Genomic DNA, 21844 nt, shown 5'->3' with positions numbered 1-21844 from the left:
ACCTTCACTGCAGCAGCCAGCCCCGCATTTGCTGGCAGGCAGGATGAGGCAGCAGTGGCACGAGGCTGGCACCGATCAGGAGGCTGAAGGGCATCTGGCCAGCTTCTGAAGCCTGATGGAGTCAGAGAGGAACTCAACGCATGAGTGCAGCAGCTTGTCCTAGGCAGCACAGAGCCCAGCCTCTGCCACCTCCTGCCACAGTTGGCTCCAGTGTGCTCCTCCATACCCAGCACGTAGGCCAGCCTGAAGACAGCAACCGTTACCTCTCCAGTGGCTCTGCCAGTTGCCAACTCAAAGATACAGATAGGATGGTCTGACAGATGCCACAGTGCTCAGAAGCACTTTCTTACCTAGTGTGTGATGGGCCAGGAGCTTCATACCCCTGAAGACTTGCATGAACTGCTTGCTGCTTGCTTCTCCTTGATACAGCACCTATCCTTGTCCAAGCTAGTCCTTCCTGGTGCAGGCTGACAGTCCAGAATTGTTCATTACATTGATATTTCAACCCTCCTGCTGGCCAGGCAGTTTCCTAGTCATCTGCAGCAAGGCATCCACCCCCATTCCCTGCAAGAACATAGAAGATCCAGCAGAGATGTTAAGGATCAGCATGGAGGCCAGGTGACCAGACACGGGGAGTCTCTGCTAAAAGAAAATTCCTCCTTCATTATAAGAAAGACAAAGAACTGTTCAATAAATTGTTAAGAATACCTATTAACTTCAAGCTGGTTCAGCTCTTCATGGGATTCAATTTTCGTTTCAAATGTAGTTTGATGCTGTAAGTGATCAAGTTGCTTCTTCAGTAAAATGCTTGCTCCATTCAAATAAATGTGTTTGAGGATGACAGTATTCCTAAAAATCAATCGTCTTCTTTTGCTCAGTATCAGGGAATGGTCTTCCACCTTCTGAGAAAGGAAATGACAGCTTCTGCCCCTCATGCAAGGGTGTCATGCTGGTAACATTAAACCATTTCCAGCCAAAAGGAATCCTCTGCATTCAGCCCAAAGTGGATTTCAGTTTTGAGCTCCTTTTTCTTGAAATAATTCATTTCTTGAGGCAATTCTTAAAAGCAGAAACATTTGAAATAGGCATAACCTGAGGTGATCACTGAAAAAAAAATGGTTGGGCTGCTAATGAATGTTACAAACCAGCATGGTATCAGCTCTCCAGAGGAAGCACAGGAAGAGTACCACCCTGAACAGGGCCCAGCAGCAATGCAGGAATTTCAGTCCTGAATTTGATGTGGATAAATGAAAGACATTTTGTAGTATACTTTAGAACTAGTATTTTATTGATCACATGATTCCAGGTAACAATTATTCTTATTGATAAGATTTTGTAATAATAGTTTTAAGCATTATGCTTAAAGCTTAAGCATTATCCTCTTGCAATCTCTGAAGTATACTCTGTTCATTAGACTCAACTATATCAAGTCCAAAATAAGAGAGTATGTACAGTCTCAGTGCATGCACAGAAACCAGGGAAGCATTCAGTCATGTAGGACATTCAGTACAAGGGAAGAAACAAGCAAATGAATAGTCCATTGGCAAAGACACAGAATGACACTTAGGATTTTGATGGTTCCTCCCAGAATCTGCCACTCTGAGCCTCTGGGCAAGTCACTTCACTCTGAGTGCCAATTTATGCATCTATAAATCAAACAAGAGAGTAGGGTCCTCCTGGCAGAGTGAGAGAGTTTATGCTGGGGGGCAACAATTCTTAAAAAGTCTTGGCAACAAAAGCGGACGTGACTCTGCTGAACATGAGCTCCCGATGTACTGCTGGGGCTAAAGGAAAAAATGCATCCCTGGAGGCCTACATGGAAGAACCCTGAAAAAGACTACAGATCTTGGATTAACTGTATACTTGGCACTCAAGCAACCACTGTTGGAAAGCTGTAGCAAGGTCTGGTGTGAATAATTCAAGAAACTCGCTGAAGAACCTTGAAAATAAAGGACTGGACTGTACTCTTTTTAATGTGACTCCATTTACAATATGAAAATGATGTCTGACTTGATCTCTGTCTAAAAGTGTTCTGACAGCAGCCTCTTCTAAGTAATAGGCAAAATTATAAACAGGTTCCAATGGGCAAATTCGGATATATGATGGAGATATGCAGGGAATAGTGCTTAACCACTGGAACACCTTCCCAAAGGTCATGAAAGATTCTCTGTCCCTGACCATTTTAAATCAAGATTGGATGTTGTGTTCTAAAAACCATACTTTACCTCAAACAGGAATTCATTGAGAGGAATGTTCCGGTCAGCGCAGATAGGAAATCAAACTGAATGATCACTTTTTCTTTTTTCTTTCTTTCTTTTTTTTTTTTTTTTTTTTTTGTTCTGCTTTTGTTTTAATCTATAAGCACCCTAATGCCTAACAATGATCTAGGCTTATGTAATTCATCAGAGGATGTAAAATGCTCTTAAAATCTCCTATGAGAAGTCAAAGTTGCAAAGTACCGTTCTTGGAAATACAAATTTCTTAGTAAGCTATGGTTGCCATATTGGTTATTTACTTATTTTTCTTCTTATCTGTAAGATTAATGTAATAGAAAAGAATAACATATGTAATAAGATTACGACATACAAAATATGACATACAGCACACAGTCTAAGCTAGTACGTAATGATGTGGAAGAGAGGCAGATGAACACGATTCGAAACTGACTCAAGAAAAGCTTTGGGGGAAAATCACTATGCTGAAGCAGCTACCACAAAGATAAATCATCACAGATCTTTTACTACTGTGGAATGTAACTTTCAGTAGAATTAGGCAGAGTAAACAAAAGCTGCTTTCTCAAAAGGAATATAAGACACGTAATGGGAGATACTAAACAGAAAACAAGGGGGAGGAAAGGTTCAGTTTAAGGCCCTCCTGCTCCCAGCTGCCGGTTTTGTCTGTTGCTAAATCCTCTCTGTCGGGTCCCTGATGCCCCTGCTCTCCAGTTGCTGCCTACCTTCCTTGCCAGCCTGGTACCTCCCCTGCTGTTTGCCGTTTCTCTTCCTGGTTAAGGCTGCAGTCTGAGTCTCCAGTATCCACATGCTCCAACTGCTAGATGAGTGGAATGGTCCTTACTGGCAAAATAGCCTATAAGCAATTAGTTCATTCAAGTAACTTCTTTTGCGATTAAATTTAGGGAGGGAGAGGACCATCCAATGTGCAGGATGTATTGCTTTTAAGTACAGGGCGTTCAGATTACCTTATGTTGCTCAGGTCTTTTTTAAAAAAGCAAAACAATAGGCTAGTTTCATTGGTACATGCCGATCTTTTGCATCACTTGAGTAACACAAAGCAGCCATAAACCCTATTTAATTGCCAATTATAAGGCACGTTTATGGCTACAAGATTGCTAAAGCAGTAGAAAGCAGCAGAAGCACTGAACCTCTCTCAGTGATCTCAGACACTATGAACATCAACAGGTATTTACATTGTGGTCTATTTATTGATTGAATTGCCAATTACCCTTTTGTGCTATCTTATTTTTGTTCTATTTATCATGTGTTCAGCTACCTTCAACTAGTAAGGACTAGAGAAATCAGATGCCATTTTGAAGGAGATCTCTCCCTTTTCTATATCTATACACATGTACATACTGTATGCCTCTACAGGAGTTATAACATTAGCATGTACAAACTCTAAGTAAGACTTAAAAGTACTGTGACATTAGAAAATTAAATCAGATTAAAAAATACGGTCATCTACTGATGAGTTTACCCTAAATTTTGTTTTCTAGTTCTTTTCTCTAACAATTTGGACTTTGTAATTTTTCACTTCAATTTTTTTAAAAGAAAAACAAGATTTTAACCCAATCTCAGGAGCTCAGGTCTTTAAAAATACAATACACTCTTGAAGAGTCCAACATTGCCCCTGTAAGTACCTTGTATTAGAGAGCACTACACTAAAGGAGCCAGTGATTCTCAGTGCTGTTCTTTCAGGAAGCTTTTCTTCCCTGCTCTACATCTGGGATAGCGTCGATACAGAAGGACGTTTAGCCATCTGCTGCGCTTAATGAAACACTTGCAAAAAATATATTACTTAACAGTTTAAGCATTCAAGATTTGGAAAATTATACTCCTGTGGATAAAAGATAAAGAAAACAAAAACTAAGCAAAATTTATTTGTCCCAAGTTATTTTTCTCCCAAGTTTCAAAGTGCAGAAAATACTAACGTGCATAACATAATATACAAGATGAGCAACAGCAATTGCTCAATATAAATATAGTCCATCTATAAAATAGTAGCTGCTCTATGAATTCTATCAAAGACATCATATGCTTCATATGCTGAAATAGAATTTATGCTCCTTATGAATATACAATAAGATATCTTTGTAAGGACAAGATAGTGAAAGCAGAATAAGAAGAGAAATTTCCTGAAAATAGAGACTTTAATGAACCTTGCCAGCAACCACTAATAGAGGGACGGTTTAGATTTCTCTGAACACATGCTAAACAAGTGGGCAACATCAGTAATGGATTCAGACTTCCAGTTTGTATCTTTGTTATTTTAGCACAAATCACATTTAAAAAAGATGCTGTTTCATAGAGTGATGGCTCCTTCCTTATTACAAGTATTGCACTGAAAGATTACCTTGGCATCCATTTTAAATGTACAGCTAAGCAAACTGACCTGACTTCCTCACTGTAGAATTTGAAAACAGATATAGCAGGGACAATTTAATGGATCAAAGCCACTAATCTTAGTTATACAAATAATCATATAATAAAAAGTAGTAGCTGTTTTCTTTTTTTAAAGGAGAATATTGTGAAATGATGACACCAAGACATACTGCTTGCAAGAAACAGCGATCAAATAACTTTTGAAAAATAACTTCTTGTGACAATTCTACAGATTACTATACCATGTTTTCCAGTCTTTGTTAGTTAGAACTATGTATTATCCTAGATGTCCACTATTAGCAATTATTTTCAGGTCTTCACACAAGCATGTGTAGTGTGGAAGTGTTACATTCATATTCTGCTCAAAATGGAGCAGTGCTTATCTCACAGCTGTCAAGGAACAGTAAATATTTCCTGTCTAACCAGATCTGGGGAAGAGGGATTATAAGAGTGCATCTGCATTTGACTTAGATAAACTGAAATTCCCAATTAATTCCAATTTGAAGTTACACATATAAATATACACATGCACATACACATATATTGATATCGATCAGTACTTGCATTTAATTTTACTGAAATCAACAGTATGCCAAAAGTATGGTGTTCAAAGGACAATAGTTTCTTTATAAATGCAATCAGGGATTTCAAGTGGCAGCTGTTTTCATCAAAAATGTTCCCTTCATCAAAACTAACTTTCCTATTTATGGAAAACTACTGGTTTTAATTTAAATGCCACTGGTGCACAAAGGCTAGTGTGAGACTCTAGCTGAAAAGATTTTAAGTGCTTCAATCTTACTGCAATAAATATTTTCCCTCCAGATTTTTTTTTAATTTACCATGTTTGATTACCAGGCTTCTGTTATTTCTCCTCTTTATAGAGCAATTCTAGCAACTCACGTCTAATAGATCTAAAATGACTTTATATACAGCCTATCCGCAGAACTGTGATTGAATAGAAACTGTGTTTCTAGATTCATTGTATTTTTCTATCATAGGTGTTTTTCTCTATCACTGCATGAGCGAAGTACTGGCACAGTCCTTTATAGTTTATCAGTATTTGGGATGTCCTTACTGAGCCAAATAAAAACTTTCTGTAAAACCCCAGCACCATGCAGCCTCCAAGCCAAAACTGAGTTCACTTTACCCCAACATTTGAAACAATTCAGAGAAATGCATTTCTGTGCATCTCTCATACAGTCTTTTTCTTGAAGCTTCCAGCAAATGCTTCTACCTGGCATGACCTGACTGGACTTCACCATCAGTCTCTTCCTGATCTCCCACTTTATTGTTGTTTATGAATATATGAAGCAGAGGTTCATTTTCTTAGCTTTCAGTCACTGAGCCTTTGCAAAATACTCCAATTTTACCTTTGCTACACTAAGCGCTTCCAAGCTCTTAGTTTTCTCACCCGTAAGATGAGAACTTCTATCTGTCCCAAAGCCACCAGTTCTTCCAGGAAATTTATTATGTGGCTATTATGTATCTATTCCATGCTTTTCCTCTTGTTTAGTACCCTAGATCCTCACATTACTCTCCATGAGTTAAGAGACTTTCAGGAGAGGTTATGTACAACGAGGTAGCAGCTTCATCTACCTCCCACCATCCAGGCACTACAGAGAGCTGCTTTATTTTTCAGCTCTCCATAAATGCCTGCTTGAACTCTTACAAAATCTGATTTAGCACTGAGTGACCTGCTGGTCACTTTGCTAATAATTTCTCTTTGGAAAGAAAAAATGGGTGAACCACAAGTGGGACTGAGCCTTCTGCAAAACCAGTATGTGCCTCACTTATCTTGCATGCATTTCCAGCCATTTATCACATTTCATGGGAAACTCATCCCATCCTTTTCCTGTGGGCTGTTTCCCTTAGGGGCACTACCTGTGCTCACAAGGGTTGCTCTGTGGGAAAGCAGCAGGGCACAGGATCTGGCTACTGTATCTCCAGCCCTCTGGTAAACGGATGCTATGAACAGACATGAATTTCCCAGTTGGGGGTGAGGGCGGGAGGGAAAGGAAAGGCATTTTACCACCTACATTAGCATCTTCAGTGCATTTGTCTGAGGCTTTCTGAGGTCCAGAATGTTCTAATCTTGCAGCGCACGCATTAGGATTTCTTGTGTATAAATATGAGTGTACTAAGCACATACTCTGGCACTAGAGAATGCAATGGCTGTCCAGCCTCTCTATTTGGATGGGGGCTTTGCCTACCGTCAGTAGAAACTAACTGAACCATGAATAAACTTCTGGACTGTTTCATGGGGGAGGAAGAAAAAGGAAAAGCATTTTCTGTTGCAGAAAAACTCATCAGATTACTAAACGACTGTAATTATTCTAAATCTTTTACTGAACACTTTCAGAAAACTGGCAACACTGATCCATTGATTGTAGCAATAGTGATGCTGTCTATTGATCTAAAGGGTTTTGGATGCAGGTCTTACTAGTTTATCAGTGCACAAGCATGTGCCATAAACTGCAATCAAATATGTGCTTGCATCTGGAAGCACTTTAGAAAGACGTGATTAAAGTATAAAAACCATATGAAACACATGATTTTGCAGGAAGTTCTAACATCACAACATGCTGCTAAAAGAAAAAGCACACTACTGATCTGGTCCCTGGGTACTAAACTGACATGAAATGGGAGAGTTCTGAAAGGCAGAAAGTCCTTGCTGGGAAGCAATGATTTGCTGTTGTACATACCATCTTTTTTTTTTTTTTTTTTTTTTTTCTTTCAGAGATCCTTTATGGTTCAGAAATACACCAAAAGGAGCAACAGAAAGGACTTCATATGTCACGTTCATAGTAGCCTTATTTTCTGCATTACCAGCTATAGGAATGGAAGATTGTTTTGAGAAATTCCTTCTAACTCTTAATTATCATGAAGAGTGGAAAAGACTGGCATCCTGAGTGCCAAACTTGTATGCACAGCAGGTAGTGGAGAAACGCAACTGTGTCTTAAATGCCAGAGAAAATTCTGGCTGGCAGTTAGGTTCAGACATGCAAAAGAGTTTGTACGTGCACTGCCAAATGGTTAGATCTCGGACCCTTGTGCCACAACCATTTTTGCAAGCACGAAGCACACCACAGTTCTCAGCAAGACATGTGGGAAGTATTTTTTTTAAATTCTCTCTATACTGTATATTTGCTTGTTAAAGAATGGATCAAGTGTTTTTTAAAACCTGATTTCTTACCTTAGTATTTATCATTAGGTTGAGCTATGAAAAATTATCCCCATTTGCAAGAGCTTACAAGGTGAAAATGTAACAAAACATGTAACTAAATGTTTCTTCAAACTTTAAACTCCATTTGCATTATAACCAGACATAAACTAAAGTTTTGGTTCACACTATTATTCTGTCAGATTAGTCTTAATTTGTAATATATTTAGCATGGTCTGCTAAAGGGTTTTAGTTTGTTTTTACTTCTGTTCATTCCTTCCCGTGTGCTGGTGCCCACAGCAACTTACTTTCGGATGGACAATGAGGGTTCTGCAGAACCTGTTGCAAGCCAGAACCAAAAGTACCAAACAGAACCATGAATTTTCTTGCCTAATACCCTACCACAAAGAATTCACACCACGTCAGAAGTACAGTGCCTTTAAAATGAAATCCTTAGACAACCTTTAGGATCACAACTCTATTCAGAATCACAAATTGGAATCAGAAGTATAGGGCTATTGGAGCAAAAACGGGTTCTCGAATAAACTTCTTACTGCATTGAACACCTAAACACACACACACACACACACACACACACACACACGAACCTGCACTACTGCTGAATCACAGTATCTCAACATTTCTATTCTTTTTACCTCAAAAATGTGAATATACAACACTTTCTGTTAGTCAGCAGCTCAGAAGTTCACAGTTCATCCCAACTGCTAATAACTTTTTAAACTACAGCTACAAACTCCATCCAAAAGTTATTGCTGAATGGACGTCTGTATGCAGAGTGACCTAAATCAGTAAGACTTCCTGTTGTCAGTGGAAACATTCCTATCTTGAAAAATACCAAGGAGGATATTTAGAACTAGTACCTTTCTAAAATAGTCCATAAAAGACAACTGATATTCAAATGCCCCAAGTTTCTTTTTCCTATAATAAACAAAGTAGTGATTATTGAATATCATGATCTGGCATTCATTCAGCTTATGAAACAAAAGCATACTCACCAAAATTAATGTTTGCCCTTATCTTGAATGACTTTAGGAAAAGAACAGTGATCATACTCACTCAGTCCAACATTTTAGAAATTTGTATCCATGTGTTCAATGAAATCATATAAGGTAACAGTGATTCATCTACATTCACATCTCTCTCTCATCTGACAATTACAAAGGTCTTTATAAATGTTATTTAAATCAAAAGAACAGGCAAGCATTAATATTTTTACTATTACTACTCTCATCTACAGATGGGCAATCCCAAGTCCACAGAAGCATACAATATATCCAAGATAAAATAGGATACATAGGTATTTTAAATATAAACAAACAGAAAAATACTAAACTGCTTTAAAATCAAGCTTTCATCCCCATCTAAACATGTCTATGCTGACTTCAGGAGAAGAAACAAGTTAAACTCAGTTCCAGAAAGCGAGCATCCTCTACCTTAATTCTCTTATTTAGTATCTCAGTATCTCTATCTTACTGTTTATACAGGAGCTTAAAAACTGCAGTTTTGCATCACATATGAAAGATCAGTAAGACCATCATGTGTTCAATGCAGCATATGATGACTGAAGTAGTATGTGAATTCTTCCATACAGACTAAAAAGCTTAGTAAATAGAAAAAAAATGACAAACAAGATATTCTTGTTTGCCTATAGCAAGCAATTAACATCCTTTTAAGATCTTCTGGCATTTGGGCCTTTATTCTTCTGCTATAATAGCAACCCAACTTGTCCTGTAAGCAGCAGATTGAATGAAACCTGTTTTCCTACAAATTTATGCTCTTTGCTCTGTAACTCCATATTCTTTTTTCTCACTGCAAACCCCCAGATCTCTCCACACTGCATTTACACTATTGCCTGGCAGGAGAAAACTGTGCTGTGACTAGTCTGGAACTATGCACATTTTGTTTGGCCACTGAGACACTGCCAAACAGAATGTATAACAGCTATGTTCTGCCTGCCTTTTCCTCAAAGTTGGCACTAATATGGTTTCTTTCCTCCACACTGCCACAGATTTTCATAAAACATGATTTGCACTGAGAATTCTACCTTGCTTTCATATTTAACTGAAAGGGTTCAAAAGCTATGGGGGAGAAAAAGGGGAGAGGGAACAGACAAACCTCCATGGAAGTTTCACTTCCTTAGAAAAAAAGGGTAACAACAAATATTTAGGAACAATGGTGTTGAAAATATGATAGTCCACGACCACTGTGAAATGTCTGGCCAAGATTTTTTTTTTTTTTTTTTTTTTTTAATGCTTCCTAACATTAGGCTCTTAAATCCATAATTAGGGACCATGCTGACTGACCTCATTTTCAATATGGTCAGGAACTTAGCATCTCACTTTGAGTGTGACTTGCAGCATACCTCACACTTTAAAACACAGGACTCTCAGACTCTCAGTTCCCAACTTTAGACATAACAAAGGCCAGGTACAAGCCCATCCAACCAGCTGTATACCATTACACATATAAAATAGAATATTAGACCTGTAAAGTTAACTATATATATATCAAAATACTATCAATTCATACACTAGGATATAAAAAGGAATGCATTACCAGAAATTTAACATAATTCTTACTGATAAGAAATTACATGTTTAAACTGATTTGCCCAAGGCTGTAAGGAAGCTGGATGACACTTTGAGATTTCTAAATCCAGATGTAGACTGAAACTTTTAGAACTTCTTAATGCTGTCAAAAACTCAGGAGTAAACACAGAATGATCTGTCACAGACACTATGTCAAGGCCATTGTTTAGTGCATTTTTGTTTCTGAATTCCTGTATAATAGCTGTATTTTCAGATACTTAAAACTAAAATCAAGGTGTTCAACCAAGCTTTGACATCTGAGTTTGGAAGTTCTTTCCAACAATTCATGACTGTCTTAAGAACAAATTCCCCCATCTGGAGAACACGCCAAAGTTCAAGCTATGGGTAGATTTTGCTCAATTCAGGCAAAAAAGTAAAATTTCATTTTTATGTTTACGTTTTGGGCAACTCAAAAAAAAATGGCTGGCACTTTTTTCTTTGGGAGTCCATACTCAATGATTTAAGAGTTCTTTACACTCACAATATCAGAGCATGTATAAGAAGTTTTACTAATTCCAATAGCTGAGAAGATTGAGGCAAAAAAGCCCCAGTTGTTTAATAACAGTATTTAATAAGCATTATTTATTATTTATTAGATACAGCATAGCAGTTAATTGCAGTCAAATCCACTTTATTTCTCTTAAAAATATCCTTATTTACCCATACGCTTTCACATATTGCTTTTGTTCATCATCATCTCTTTTCAGAAAGATTTACTTTTTGAATATGCTGTTGAAAGAATGTCTAATATATGATGGCATGATTCAAGTCTTAATAATATAAAACAAAAATAGAAATACACAGAATCCAGTCAAAGTTTTCTGTGTCACAATCACTGATCCTTAATACTTGAATATTAATCAGAATACTTTAATATTCACTTAGTGGGTTTCTATGGAATTTTCTAAACTTTTACTTCAAAAACAATTCAGAAGCTATTTTCCATTCCACAACAGTTATGCCCCAGATAAAGCAACATGTACACACTCCATAATCTAGAATATTTGGCATGATACTAGTTTCACAAATAACAGGTCTATGAACATCAGTGGTTGAGTTAGAAACTTCAAATAACAGAAGCTTTGAGGTAAGACAGGGAGAAGGTTGCCACTGCCTGTTCTGCCTGAGAGCAGCCATCTGGCCCATTACTTTACTTATGCGACGAACTAGTCACAGCGCTGTTGTCACTTGCCTGGTGACAGTTTCGTTAGAGATGTGGAGGAAGCTGAACTGTTGCAATGATGTGTCTCCCTGCACATGATGTTGAGGTGGTTGGGGGAAGAGTCTGTAAATTTTGAGTTAATACAGCCTGCACGGATATTCTCTAGGAGGGCTTCATGAAAGAACGCATCTCCTGAGGACTGTTATTAGCCATACAAATACACAGTAACATCCTTATAAAACTCACCGAAGTCCTATTCAGTCAGGACCTTTCCAACTGCATGAATTTCTCTGTTTTTGTGGAAAAACGCTACTAAAAACTGATTGTGATTCTTAACTTTTGTTTCAGTAATCAAACCAAAACAATTCTTGGAAACTGCAAACAGCAACATTAAAATGAACGATCTACATCTACATAGAGCACTAACAGCACTTTAAGAATTGCAGGGATGAAGAGGGGATTAATTCCTTTTCCACGAGACAGCCAAAGATGGCCATTTTATATCCTGGTTTTTTACTTCTCAGAACCTACCTAGATTAACCACCGATACGAGCACAGTGCTGTGCTCATTCAGTGAATGTGCGCATTCACCGCTGTGCTCTCTAAGGAATGACAGTCAGTACTATACATACGCAACGCCCAATTTTTCATATGATCTTCATAGCAAATTAAAAAAAAAACAGGGTATATTCCAACATTTTGCTGCCAAAAGACATATAATACATAGGCATAATTTAACATCTCCAGTATATAATAATTCAGGTATTTTTTACTACTCCAAAATCTTTAAAAGAAGTCCACAAACCTCTTGATCACATTGTTTCAAAAGCTGTTGTTCAAAGACTTTGAACAAGTTGAGTTCTTGAGTTTGTTTTGTTTGGGTTTACTTTGCTTTTAACCAGAAAAGTATAATTTAGTCCCACTTTTCCTGCTGCTTAAAATAATTTTAACATATTTCCTTTAATAACAAAAAAGATAAAAGTTAAAGAAACCAATCACCTGTGGTTTGGGACACTATGAAATATTTCAGTCAAAATACTTGTGTTTCAGAAAATGGCAACATGATAGACAGGAAATGCTGTGATGCAACCGAAAACATGATTGTCATACAAGGGCCTCCCATATTTTTGTTACTCTCCCAAATACTGGCAGTAGTTGTACTTAAACAGTACATAAAGGGAGGCAAATCCTAAGAGTCCTGCTTTTTCTGCAGCATAAACTATCAATTTGTAAAGCTTTTGTTTTATACTACCACAGCTCTCATTAATTTCAGTGGAAGGATAGCTGGGCCAACACTTGGTACTTCTGGGAATTCCCATCTTTTCCTTGGAAATTCCCAGCCAGTGTTGGAAAAAAATTTTTATGGGGCCAGTACAGCATGCACTCTGAGCCCTACCTCATAAATAAATGTGTATTTTCAGCATGGCTTCATTCTGTCAGTCTGCTGTGTCACATTTTGTATGTTTTATGAATAAAGTTGCTTGTTGACCATTTCTTTTGCATTTTCCTCATTTTTACTGTACTTTCTTCTACTAGGGACATTTTTTTTCTTTTTTTTTTAATCTCAGGAATTTATTACACAATATTTGAAATAACAGATGCTCAACAGCAACTGAGTCAGAATCATGAGTAGTTTTAAAAATATGCACCAAAACCAGGTAAATATTTTCAGAGGCCATGGAGCCTCAATCTTCAAACACAGGATGTATCATTCTGCTGCAAAGTCAAGCTCATTTTGAGAAACACAGCTATTTGAAGGCACCTTCACTAGTAGGCCCATAATTACCTGGATACTTGCTATTAGGAGATGAGCTGTTTCCCTCCCTGCAGCCTTACTCTTTTGCTTGCATAGCCCTGAATCTAGTAAAAATGTAAATGGGGCACACGATGAACCAGATCAGTCCAGGTTAAGTCTTCAACAACATTATTTTTAATCAGAATCAAGTCACTGTTCCAGTTCTCTGTAGCCCTCAAAGGATTTATACCATCATCAGGGCAACACAGAAGCGGGAGAAGTGGCAGTGAAAGAGCATAGGGGTTGCTTCAACAAGCTCTGCCACGAAGAATAATATACTCAGGACAGCTTCAGCTGGTGCTGCTTTTTAGAAATAAATACTGTCAACAGCCAAAGGACATGTGCTTCAGGGTAGGAGTTTCTCTTTAATCTTACTTATATTTTGCTTTTTCATTTAACACCATTAAGCATGCATGGTTCTAAACAGGAGCAATTAAAAGGCCAGGGTCTCTGCCACAGGAAGTTTATGTCTGTAGATGTTTTGAGTGCAGACATGTGGAGAGTTGGTGAGAAGCATGAAATAATTTCATTCAAAAGGTTTAAGAGAGAGAGAAGAGGATGCTTTTTGCACTTGAAGCTGTGTTTCATAACAATTTTCATTATATTGCTAGCTAAACTGGAATTAAATAATTTACACTAAGATACCATCTTTGAGTTATAAAGGTAACATTACAATTGATAAATGCATTCATAATTTAATTACTGATTGAATCACTGAATATTTATCTACAGAAAAACTAGGTATCTCAGTAACTGGAAGCAGCACTAACCTGCACTAACTTAGTAGTATGGGTTTGAGTATCAGAATACTGAGAAATCGTAAACCATTATGGAGGTGACAGAAGTACACTGCAAAACATTGTGAAAGTTAAGTTTTAAACTGAAGGGCAAAGGACTTTAACATAAGGCCTCATCCAGTCCCTACAGAAGTCAGTATGAACTCTGTAGGATTCTTGGATGAAGCCATGGCTGACAAAAAAAAAATTAGAAGAGAATCATCAGGTCAGAAAAGTGGTAGAGAAAGATCTGTAGCCATCTTCCCCTTTTTCTACTCCATTGATTTATTTTCTTCTACCTTAGGCTTCATGTTGCAAATGGCCTGCATCTTTCCCAGGCCTGAGAATCAGAATTGCCAAAAGACCTTCTAATGTTTTTTACAACAAATTTTAAAAATTTAACTTCTGAAAAGTTAAAGGAATTTTATTGCAGTTGAAAGAGAAACTTAACCTGTGCTCACAAAAACAACCTGTCACAACAAACGTAACCATCAGTCATCATCTCTAGCTTCACCGCTGGACAGAGCAAAGCAAATAAAAGAAGATGGAATAGAAGAAGATGGAGGTTCCCTCCTTCCTATAGGTCCACTCTCTCAAATGCAGTGACAGTAATTTTGGAATGAACTGCCTTTTTCCTGGGTGAATCTATTATTTCACGCAGGAGTCTCATATGTCAATAGCATGAATGTTTCTGAACAAACTAGGAAAAACTCCTAAGACAAAGCATTTCAGATAGGGTGGAGGACCTCTCTCATGCCATCTTTCTATCTTTACATCACCTCTTCCATTTTCCTTCTTAAGATCTTGCCTCCATTACCTTATCCTCAATATCGAATTACTTCTGCTTCTTGTCTGTGTCTATTTGTTTTTCCCGAAATACTGTAACAGCTTACATCACCTCAGGAGCCACGTCTCTCCTTTTATCTGTTCTTCTTTCACCTTCATCATCTCTGTCTGTGACAGTCTTCTGCTGATGTTTTGAATATGTTGCTAGGAGAATAAACTAAATTGAAAGTTTATTTGGATGTTCTAAAGATCAGGTCTCTGACCTCTTTCACTGTATTTCACAGACAAGCAGCATCTTCTGTTTCCCCTGAAACATGCTTGCTTGCACCAGTTATAGCTAAGCAGAAGAAAGAATTTTTTAATTTCTTAAAAATACCCCACTTTTTAAAAATTGCTAGAACATAAGGTTTTTCTGTAATTTATCTTACTAGTACTGTGATTCATTGGCACCATGAGTGCTAAAATTCTTCGGTTCTTCTTAATTTTATACGTGTGTGTGTGTGTGTGTGTGTGTGTGTGTGTGTGTGTGTATCAGTATAGATACTGCTTTGTCCTCAAACCACAAACTGGTTACTCTGACAGAAAAATCCTGTTAGTCTTGAGCATCTACCCTTTCTCACGTGGCAGTATGGATAGCGATAGGCACCATGGAGACCTATTTCTGCCATGTAGAGATGTCAATGAAATGAACATGTCTTATAAATCAAGCTTTTCCTCCTTCCACTGATCACTTCCCTAAAACAGAACAAACCTACCTAAAAGGCAACCACCAAAAGCTCTTATGTATGTAATTCCCAATCAAATCTAGTTCCTCCTTGTCTAAAATTACAGATATATTAAATACAAATCTTTCAAAGAAGTCAAAAATATAAAGCAATTATTTTTAAAGTTTTCAGAATTCTTTGCTAACCAGTATCAGACAGAATGTAAAAAGCCAATATAATTATTTTAGTCTGAGCTAATGACGTCACTTTTCTCTAAATGAAAACAGTAATATTAGGAGATAGGCTAGCAATAGTTGAACTTCCCTGCAACCATGTTAGGTTGTGTCGCTCTTCTGTGAACTTGATAACTTAGATTAGATAACTTAGATCAGTAAGAATACACCAGCTAATCATAACCTGCGTCATTAACATACACATTTCCATGAATTACAGAATTCCATGAACTCCATGAATTACAGCTACTGTGAGCGCATATTCTTTTCTTAATGATATAAGCATAAAATAAGTAAATCATTCTTCTCATCAAGCTGTTTCCCCTTCATCATACTTTCTATCAGAGCATGAACAAATGTTTCATAATCCTCTAATTAGGTTTCACAACAACACTGCTGCCTTATTTTGCCAATCAAAACCTAATGGCATAGAGAGCCCTGGCAAGGAAAGTGGCTGCACCCACCATCCCCTGCTCCCCAAACTCCTTGCTACCGCCAGGAGGCAACCAGCTCTCCAGCACTTGCCAAAGCTGTAAGAAAACCAGCTCTATAAAGTTTTGTTGCTGTCCGATTTTCAGGTTTCAAGAAGCACTTCAGCAGGTTATTCCTCCATCACAGCACAGACAAAAGAAAAATAATTTATTATGCTACATAAGGGGACACATTTCCTTCCCTGAAAGTGCACACTGAAACTGTTAAAAGAAGAACTTAATTGCACTGTTTAAGGACTTGGCCAAGAATTTCTTTGTAGAGGGTTTAACATTTAGCCCAAGTCAAAACAAATAGCAATCCAATACATAATACGAAAACATGAAACATGAGGTCTATTCAGATCATTTTACATTTCAATACCTCCTTCCACTCTCTATTTGTTAGCATTTCTTTGTAACATTGTAACAATTTTCCATCCTTTTTATTTTATTTTTTTTAATTCATGGCCAAACTTGAGATCTCAGACTGGAAAATAAGAATGAACACAATAGGTGAACAACATAAACTTCTCCACTTGAAAAGGATGCAAGATCAGATCAGCCCAGATCTGCACCATCTTTTCTATATTAAAAAAAAAGGGGGGTGCTCGGCTCATTGTTAGTCTTCAGGTGAGCTTATAAACTTCAAAAATCAGGTAAAGAAACTAGTAGTAATGCACTCGCTGTGGAGAGTTCATCTGGTGAACTGTTCAAATTGTTTAGTAGAATTATCCTGTCAAATGTGTGTTTCTTCTTTAGCTCAAAATGTATGTTATATAATTCTAAGACTTCTCTTGCACCTTTTTTGTGGTTTGAAAAAAAAACTATTTAATTAAAGAAACATACTACAAAGATCATTTTGTACAGAATCACACTTCTGTTGGAAAGGAAAAAGCAGTTAGTTGTTTATTCTCTAAATCACAGGCATCTTAAAACATCACATACAGAGCAACTTCGACATGCCTTGATGATTTACTGCTCTGAATTGTATTCACTCAGCAGTTTTGAAATAATATTTCTAATGTTACTGTCAATGTGTAATGTTTAATGCTGTTGCTGGGCTAATAAAACAGCTTTTTCAAACTAAAGTCAGTGACTGAAGTAACATTACAGCTCAAATCATATTTATTATTATTGTGCAAGGTAACTAGTGTATCTAACACAATCTGTTCAAGAACTTACCCAAAAGTGTTGTTTCCCTCCTCAAGAGGGACAAAAGTTAGAACAGCCTTATCTTCTGTATAATTTCATAGGTACCTAAAATCAAAGTAGTGCTCTGATACTTTGAGAAATATGTATACAAATAAAAAATCCCTTGTCTCTTAACCAAAATCAGAATCATTGACTGTTGTTTTAAGAAAAAATTATGTGTATCACAACAAAGGAATGCAAAAAAAAAAAAAAAAGGCTGCAAGAAACCTTGAGCAAATAAAATAAGTATGGATAGAATAAAACTGGCTCCCCTTGCAAACCAACTTTGTCAAAAGAACAAAGCACACATAAACGGCATGTAAAAATCTGAATTTAAAATACATTTATATAAAAGGGATGAGGACACATGTTTTTTCTATTTTAGCTTGAAAACTAAAGGGACACAGCAATGAGTCTTGCTGGCAGGCAGATAACTCATAGGCCCTGACCCTTCGACTCACCAGGAATTCAAACACAAAGCTCTTTTCATAGTGACCGTGCCATACATTCTCAAGATAAGGCGGTGAAATAAGGAGTAATGGAGAAGTGCCACAAAGCTCAAACTGCAGAAGAAAATGCACAGAAATTATTGTCCTCCTATTTACCTATATGCGGCTGCATAGCAAGTGCTCATTGCAAACTATTTCTTTCCAGCCTGGAAGCCATGCAGTGTGCTTTTATAAAAGGGACCTGTCTCCTGAAAAAAGCAAAAGAAACATAGAGAGCAAGCAGCAAGGAAAGGACCATCCCTAACATTTCTGTATCGTTCAGAATTGAAGTGCATATCCAGACAAATAATCTGTAACACAATGAGCTTCGCAAAAGGATTGCTGTAGTAAAACGGAAGGGTTTTTAGAAACAACAGAAATAGCCACATTCAAAGCAATATTTCAAATCTGGACTCACCATGAAAAAGCAACAGTTGCCTGAAGTTAGTATGTTATTTTCTGCCCTGTTCCATTTCACTTTTTGCCTAGTTGTCCAACACTTGGTAGCTCAGAGCTGCCACACAGAGGCCCCTTCCGTGATCTGGCTTATTTGCCTGTCAGTTTGAGTCTCGGCTTCTGTATGATGCAGCTGTGCACTTTGCTGAAGGTCTAATATCATTTCCATAAGCTTTCTCTCTGCCTGACGCAGGCAGTTTGTTCTCCCTGCTCAATAAATACTCAAATCACTTTTCGGGTACTCACAGGGATAAAGCTTTAAGTTGTTAAGGAGTTCTTACTAAGTAGTGGGTGGAGAACATAAGCTCAGTACAAGGAAACTCTGCGCATAATCAGAAACTGAGAAACTTCCTCCCTTTCCCCCAACCCCTCCTCTCGCCCGGCGGAGCTGCCAGTGCCTCCTTTACAGAAATTTAGGAATGTAAAGGGAGGACTCAAAGGGGCCCAGTCAGACAAGCCTTTCTCAATCAATTAGCTTGCAGCCATTACTTGTGACCCCAGGTCACACAACATAAGTGTGTGGGGTGTGCCTTTAGGGGTCCACCAGAGCTACTTATTAAAACTTACATAACCAAAAGTGTTCACAATCAAATAAACTCCCAAAGCTGGAAAAAATTTTCCATACAGCGCAGTTCTGCTGGAAGAAGAGTTCTGGCCATAGAAATATTACTTTGCTTTTCCAATAACAAATTGCTCGATGCCAGAAACTTACTTTTCTGTGCTTAAAGAGATTGAAATGTGAGATAGACAAGCAAGCTTTAAAGCAATACTGCTTTACAATTGCTTATGCACCAAATACCAGCACGAGGGATATTTGATGAACCATATGGTCTTGTTTCCTAAAATAAGCCTATTGTCTGTAGCTGCAAAGACATAGATGTTTGAGGCGTTCTTTAATTAATTCATGAAATTCACCCCATATATTTCAGTCTTCTCCAGCAAACGAATTCTGAGCGCAAAGATTGCACTCTTCATTTTAATACTCTGACACAACAAAAAAAACCCAACTGATTGTAAAAAAAGACCTCAAATATTTAAATGTTCCAATAACATCTCCTGCATTGAGCACACAGGGAGAAGAGGGTGTAACTTAACCACGATTCCCACACGTCAAGTGTACGCCCCTCGGCGTGAAGGAAAACTTCAAAAAGACCCTCAGCTTCATATCCTGCCAGCCCAATGACATGGAGATGATGCCTTGGAAGAAACCATGAGGGAGTCCTGATTTCAAAAGCAGATCTATGACAACCCCTTTCTGGGCCAGACAAGATCAACGCACTGCAGGGGCGATGCACTTTAATCTCAAGGTGCACATCGCAAAGCATCTTTTAGTAGTGCCACAGATCAAGACTTGCACATTGTTCGGGAAAAAGAAAGAAAAAAGAAACAATCCAACCAAAACTTCACTCTGTATTAAGGTAACTTTGCAAAAGCTGCACAAAGGCTTGTATAGGAGCCAGAGAAACACATAGAAATAGGAAAGCTGAGGTAATTAAGTGGAATTCATTGAGGATATTGCAGACAACCTGCAGCCTGTCAGTCAAACTCTGTGAACAGGCAGAACATGTGTTAGTTCATACATTCATTCCACATATCAGACTGCAGGATCAGGGCCACTGCGCAAGCACCCTGGGCTAAAGATTTTGCTCCTGTCTTGCACATGAGACAGCATTTAATACATTAGGTCATATTTAAATCCTTGGAAAGTCCTGGTAGTGGGAATAATAATCACAGAAACTTTAGTTTTGAATGATAAAATAGGTTCAGGATTAAGACACTGGGCAAGGATTTAGGATACTTGGGTTCTGTTCCCATTTGTGTCTCAGACTGCCCCAGTGATTTGGGACACATTATTTAATCTATTTGCATTTATCCCAAATACCATTTGCCTTACAGAAGGTTTCTTTCTCTCCCTGACGCCTATCAATAAAAATGTAATAATATTCAATATATGGATCCCTTCAATACTAGTTAAAAACATATGCTTCCAACACAGTGGAATTAAAGCAGTATTGAACATAAAATATCTATTACCACTGGACTTCTGAGTAACTGAAAGCAACTAAACTAACTAAATCAAATCTCACAAATCACCATTCAAATCCTTTATGGCTTTCAACACACAATCTCCAGGAGATAAATACAAATCCATGCACATGAATATTGATACACACTTCATTATTTCTCCCTCAGCCAGCTAAATGTATAATTCCTGGAAACCTTGCAGAGTTGAGCCCTTAAATTAAAGAGCTGGTGCCCCCTAATACTAGAAAAAAGTAAACAGACGGAGTCCAGGCTGTCCAGAGTGTTGTTCCCAGTAAGTGAGAAGAAACAGGGAACACACTCCATGTTCTCCTGATCATTGTGATATTTCAGGCTCTCCCGTACAAGAAATTACTTTTGATCTCATATTTCTCCTTTAACCCACAATTTTTAAAGGCAGATACATCCGAAACATTCCATCTGGAAATGTGTTATAGATTCACACACCTTTCTTTTTTCTTTTTTCTTTTTCCTTTTTTTTTCTTTTGGAAAGGTTGATATGGAAAATTTATGACACAAATAACAAAAGACATTCAAAGGATGTTTTTAATGTAACTTAAAACAATGCCTACACACTGGAAACAATAATAGAATAATGGCTCCTCCTGGCACTGCTGACTCCCCTGGCTAAGGGCTCTTCCTTTTCCTGATTGCTAGCTGTAAGATTACCCCTCTACTGGCTCCTCTCCATTGCTGCCACATTTCAGCCAAGCAAAGGCAACACAAGCCATTCAAAAATAATCTCTAACAAAGAAAGATACAGAGCTAGACTAGGCACATGGTCCTCAAATCCATGATGGTAGCCAGAAATACATAATTCCTTTAGGACTCTCAAGGCTCTCTTCTATGAGCAAAAGGCTCTTTTTAGTTAATGAAAATGAAGGCCAGTGTAGCAACAATTTGCATTTTACATTCCAATAAGCAACAAGCAATGTCATTCTCCCTCTTTTTTTAAGATAAAGAGTTGCCATATTTCAGCCCAGAACAGAAGAGCAGACTGTATCTCAGGGAAGGGTAAAGTAGGTTTTGACATATTTTTCCTAATAGAATACATATAACCAAATTCTCCCCTTTCTCAACACACATAAAGTTCAAAGATCTACCTTAATTATGCACCACAAAATTATTTCCTATATCTGCTCAGCACAACTACCAGTTCTTTCACTCTAAAAAGTAAATATTCACCTACAGTGCATTTATATCAGTCTTCCTCCTTGCACCAGGGTATTTTCCACACATACTAATCCAGAGACAGCAAATGAAATGTATGAGCATTATATGAATGAATGAGTATTTTCTCTGCATGTGCAGAGCTTCAGGACTGCAGTACACCCAAGTTCAGTGTGATCAGT

General features: G+C 37.7%; 1 long non-coding RNA gene across 13 annotated transcripts in view; it reads right to left on the bottom strand.

The window, feature by feature from the left end:
- Window positions 1-21844, bottom strand: part of LOC134152437 (uncharacterized) — a 377211-nt gene that overhangs the window by 339680 nt on the left and 15687 nt on the right. For 12 of the 13 annotated variants that reach the window (XR_009961014.1, XR_009961019.1, XR_009961002.1 and 9 more), the window contains exon 1: window positions 18412-18700. The exons of the other annotated variant lie outside the window; for it this stretch is intronic. This is a non-coding gene — a long non-coding RNA (uncharacterized LOC134152437). Of the gene's footprint in view, window positions 1-18411; window positions 18701-21844 lie in introns of those variants that run through there. 13 annotated transcript variants of the gene reach the window in all.

The sequence above is a fragment of the Rhea pennata genome, chromosome 1 (genome assembly GCF_028389875.1).
Source record: "Rhea pennata isolate bPtePen1 chromosome 1, bPtePen1.pri, whole genome shotgun sequence".
Taxonomy (NCBI): domain Eukaryota; kingdom Metazoa; phylum Chordata; class Aves; order Rheiformes; family Rheidae; genus Rhea; species Rhea pennata.
Note: the sequence above shows the minus strand (reverse complement) of the source record. Positions and strands in the feature narration are given on the sequence as shown.